Genomic DNA, 5,144 nt, shown 5'->3' on the forward strand with positions numbered 1-5,144 from the left:
ACACCACAGTTCAAATTCATCAATTCTTCGGCGCTCAGATTTATTTTGTTGTTGTTCTTGTTAACTAATTTATTTTACTTGGAGGCTAATTGCTCTACCATTCTGGTGGTTTTTGCCATACATTGACATGAGTCAGCCACGGGTATACCTGTGACCCCCCATCCTGAATCCCCTTCCCACCTCCCTCCCCATCACATTCCTCTGGTTTGTCCCAGTGCACTGGCTTTGAGTGCCCTGTTTCATGCATCGAACTTGGACTGGTCATCTATTTCACATATGGTAATACACGAGTAACATAGATTTTTAAACTTGGGTTTCTTCAGTGACACAGAACTGCATATATGGTGTGTGGTATGCATCCCATCTCATGTGGGAGACTCTCATCTGGGGGTTGATAGGGTTTTGTAAATGTCTGTCTAATGGGATGCAAACTTGCCCCTTCCCACAGGTCTGTGCCCTGTTTTTCCATGTGGCCACTTTGGAGCCGTGCTAACACTTCTTCAGTTCCAGTTGCCTTCTTCTGACTTCATGGCCTCCCAGCCCCTCGCCCAGCAGGCTCGGCCTCGGTCCTGTAGGTGCCTTGTTTCTGTCTTGTTCCTTGCTGCTGTGATTCTAGATATTTCAGATCTGCTTTGGAATTATATATTATGTCACTGGGGGCAAATAAAGTTTGCGTTTTTCCCCCCGTCAGGGGTTCTTGGTGTGGTCCCCAGGCCTCATTCTGGTCTCTCAGCTGCCTCAAGCCAGCCTTTCCTAGAGCTGAGCAGGCCCCTGAGACACACACGCTCAGGTCACACCAAGCTGGTGCAGGGAGGACCCCAGGCGGCCCTTTTGCCAATTCAGACCTGAGCACAGACCTGCAGGGCTCAGGAGCCACTCACGGCAGAACCCACCCTCGTGGTCAGAGAGACCCCTCTGCCCTACAGAATGGCCAGACTCCATCTCCAGCATCCAGAAACTCTCACTCCTGGCAGTTCAGGTGCCGTCTCGCTGGTGGACCGGCGACACCAGGACACATGAAAGATAATGCTTGGCCCAAGCCCTGAGAACACACTCCCCAGCTCGGAAGAGCCTTACTCATTAAAGTCGGTACCAAAAACGACAGAAGAATGTTTCCGATTATAAGCGTTTTTGTTTGGGCTCAGATGTACGTGGAAGGCACAGCCCCCTTGTTCCCGCTCTCAAAAGCAGCCCAGTTATTCAGGAGAGAGTCCCCGGCTGGCCTGCATAGGGTCCATCCCTTGCAGGACAACAGCTCCAGGTTTCCCGATGAGTCCAGCGGAAGTCCTTTCCAACTTAGGAGTCAAGATGCACTGGCAGGTTCCTTCAACTGGGTCGTGGCTGGGAGTCAACTCAATTAGAAAGGTTTTTTTTTTAACGAAGCAGTCTGGAAAGAATCGCTCCAACACGTCTATTCTGAGCACGCCTCGGCAGACCCTCTATGGTGCTCCCAGGTCTCAGCTGCAGTTCGGCGCACGCAGTCTGCAGGCCGACGATGCGGGTCCTTGTGGTGGCAGCGGCGGCTCGGTCCTCGGCGTCCGTCATTGCTCGGGTCTCGGGCTCAGAGGGGCGCGGCGGCACCCCTCCGGCGGGCGGCCCGCACCAAGCACTGCTGGAGAACGGGGTAGAGGCGCTGGCAGCCCTCGAACTCCAGGCGCACGGCCTCCGCCCAGCTCTCGGTCAGGCCGCCCTCCCCGCTGCCCAGCAGCCCGGCCACCTGCTTGAGCACCGCCATGAGCGCCACGGTGAGGCCGGCGGCTGCGCGCTCCTCCTCCAGCAGCGTGGGGTCCAGCAGTCAGGCGGGCGCGGGCGCCAGCGCGCGGCTCAGGCCGCAGCCCACCACCAGGTCGTACATCTCGACGCCCGTGGCAGCCAGAGCGAGCGCGGCGGCCAGCGCCGAGCCGCCGTCCCACAGCAGCAGCGCCGACACCTCGAGCTGCGCGCGCGGGTAGCGGCCCAGGCGCACGGCCGGCTCGAGCGCCTCCTGCAGCGCCAGAGCCAGCTCGCGCTCCTCGCCGCCGCCCGGCGGGATAAGGCGCCCGCGGCCCGAGAAGGGCGCGCGGCGGAAGTCGCAGAGCAGGCGGCCGCTCAGCGCCGCGGGGGCCTCGCCGCCCACCCTGGCCGGGCCGCCGCCGCGCTTGCAGCCCTCCGCTGGGCGCGGGCCCAACTCGGCGCACAGCACCTTGGGGCCGCCTGCCTCCAAGTAGGCCGAACCCTTGACCTGGCTCAGCAGTCTGGCGCGCGCGTACACCGGCCGCAGCCGCGCGGGTCGCGAGGGGCCGGCGCCTCGCTCTCGCCGGCCGCGTACAGCTGCGGCGGCTGCGACTCCTCGGGCACACGGATGCGGCGGTGGTCCCCGGGCATGGCGGCGCAGCTGCCGGCCGGCTCCGCGCGTCAGCCCCACCGTGCGCTGGCGCTTCCGCCCGCCAGCCTGGCCAGCCGCGCGAGGGTGCGCGGGACAGCGACTGGCCGCTCAGCTTTCTTTTTTTATTTTTGAAGGTTGTACAGACTAATAGTTTTATTACTATTTTTTAATTTTTTATTTATTTTTATTAGTTGGAGGCTCATTACTTTACTATATTGCAGTGGTTTTTGTCATACATTGACATGAATCAGCCATGGAGTTACATGTATTCCCCATCCCGATCCCCCCTCCCACCTCCCTCTCCACCAGATTCCTCTGGGTCTTCCCAGTGCACCAGGCCCAAGCACTTGTCTCATGCATCCAGCCTGGGCTGGTGATCTGTTTCACCCTAGATAATATAAATGTTTCGATACTGTTCTCTCGAAACATCCCACCCTCGCCTTCTCCCACAGAGTCCAATATAGTCCAACTCTCACATCCGTGCATGACCACTGGAAAAACCATAGCCTTGACTAGACGGACCTTTGTTGACAAAGTAATGTCTCTGCTTTTTAATATGCTGTCTAATTTGGTCATAACTTTCCTTCCAAGGAGTAAGCGTCTTTTAATTTCATGACTGCAATCACCATCTGCAGTGATTTTGGAGCCCAGAAAAATAATGTCAGCCACTGATTCGATCGACCCCATCTATTTCCCATGAAGTGATGGGACCGGATGCCATGATCTTAGTGTTCTGAATGGTGAGCTTTAAGCCAACTTTTTCACTCTCCTCTTTGACTTTCATCAAGAGGCTCTTTAGTTCTTCACTTTCTGCCACAAGGGTGGTGTCATCTGCATATCTGAGGTGATTGATATTTCTCCCAGCAATCTTGTTTCCAGCTTGTGCTTCCTCCAGCCCAGCGTTGCTCATGATGTACACTGCTTGTAACATGACGTACTCCTTTAACTATTTGGAACCAGTCTGTTGTTCCATGTCCAGGTCTAACTGTTGCTTCCTGACCTGCATACAGGTTTCTCGAGAGGCAGGTCAGGTGGTCTGGTATTCCCATCTCCTTCAGAATTTTGTACAGGTTATTGTGATCCACACAGTCAACGGCATGGCATAGTCAATAAAGCAGAAATAGAAGTTCTTCTGAAACTCTCTTGCTTTTTTGATGATCCAGGAGATGGTGGCAGTTTGATTTCTGGTTCCTCTGCCTTTTCTAAAACCAGCTTGAACATCTGGAAGTTCACGGTTCATGTAGTGCTGAAGCCTGGCTTAGATAATTTTGAGCATTACTTTACTAGCGTGTGAGATGAGGGCAACCGTGCGGTCGTTTGAGCATTCTTTGGCATTGCCTTTCTTTGGGATTGAAATGAAAACTGAACTTTTCTAGTCCTGTGGCCACTGCCGAGTTTTCCAAATTTACTGGCATATTGCATGCAGCACTTACACAGCATCATCTATTAGGATTTGATATAGTTCAACTGAAATTCCATCACCTCCACTAGCTTTGTTTGTAGTGATGCTTCCTAAGGCCCACTTGACTTCACATTCCAGGATGTCTGGCTCTAGGTGAGTGTGAGTGATCACACCATCATGATTATCTGGGTCGTGAAGATCTTTTTTGTACAGTTCTTCTGTGTATTCTTGCCACCTCTTCTTTCTTTCTTTATTTTTTATTATTTTTATTTATTTACATTAGTTGAAGGCTATTTCCTTTACAATATTGTAGTGGTTTTTGCCATACATTGATATGAATCAGCCATGGATTTACATGTGTGCCCCATCCTGAATCCTCCTCCCACCTCCCTCCCTATCCCATCCCTCTGGGTCATCCCAGTGCACCAGCCCGGAGCAGTTGTCTCTTGCATCAAACCTGGACTGGTGATCTGTTTCAGAATTGATAATATACATGTTTCAATGCTGTTCTCTCAGATCATCCACCCTTCGCCTTCTCCCACAGAGTCCAAAAGTCTGTTCTATATATCTGTGTCTCTTTTTCTGTCTTGCATATATGGGTATCGTTACCATCTTTCTAAATTCAGATTGGGAGAAAATAATAGCAAACGAAGCAACAGACAAAGGATTAATCTAAATTCCATATATATGTGTTAGTATACTGGATTGGTGTTTTTCTTTCTGGCTGGCTTCACTCTGTATAATGGGCTCCAGATTCATCCACCTCATTAGAACTGATTCAAATATATTCTTTTTAATGGCTGAGTCATATTCCATTGTGTACATGTACTACAGCTTTCTTATCCATTCGTCTGCTGATGGGCATCTAGGTTGCTTCCATGTCCTGGCTATTATAAACAGTGCTGCGGTGAACATTGGGGTCCATGTGTCACTTTCAGTTCTGGTTTCCTTGGTGTGTATGCCCAGGAGTGGGATTGCAGGGTCATATGGCAGTTCTATTTCCAGGTTTTTAAGGAATCTCCACACTGTTCTCCATAGTGGCTCTACTAGTTTGCATTGCCACCAACAGTGTAAGAGGGTTCCCTTTTCTCCACACCGTCTCCAGCATTTATTGCTTGTAGACTTTTGGATAGCAGCCATTCTGACTGGCGTGTAATGGTACCTCATTGAGGTTTTGATTTGCATTTCTCTTATAATGGGTGAAGTTGAACATCTTTTCATGTGTGTGTTAGCCATCTGTATGTCTTCTTTGGAGAAATGTCTGTTTAGATCTTCGGCCCATTTTTTGATTGGGTCGTTTGTTTTTCTGGAATTGAGCTGCAGGAGTTGCTTGTATATTTTTGAGATTAATCCTTTGTCTGTTGCTTCATTTGCTAT

The 5,144-nt window shown here is 51.5% G+C and overlaps 1 pseudogene; it reads right to left on the reverse strand.

Moving 5' to 3' along the window:
- Positions 1-221: 221 nt before the first annotated feature.
- LOC122435938 lies at positions 222-2,364 on the reverse strand (annotated as a pseudogene).
- Between the last annotated feature and the right edge of the window lie 2,780 nt (positions 2,365-5,144).

Source organism: Cervus canadensis, chromosome X, assembly GCF_019320065.1.
Source record: "Cervus canadensis isolate Bull #8, Minnesota chromosome X, ASM1932006v1, whole genome shotgun sequence".
NCBI classification, from domain to species: domain Eukaryota; kingdom Metazoa; phylum Chordata; class Mammalia; order Artiodactyla; family Cervidae; genus Cervus; species Cervus canadensis.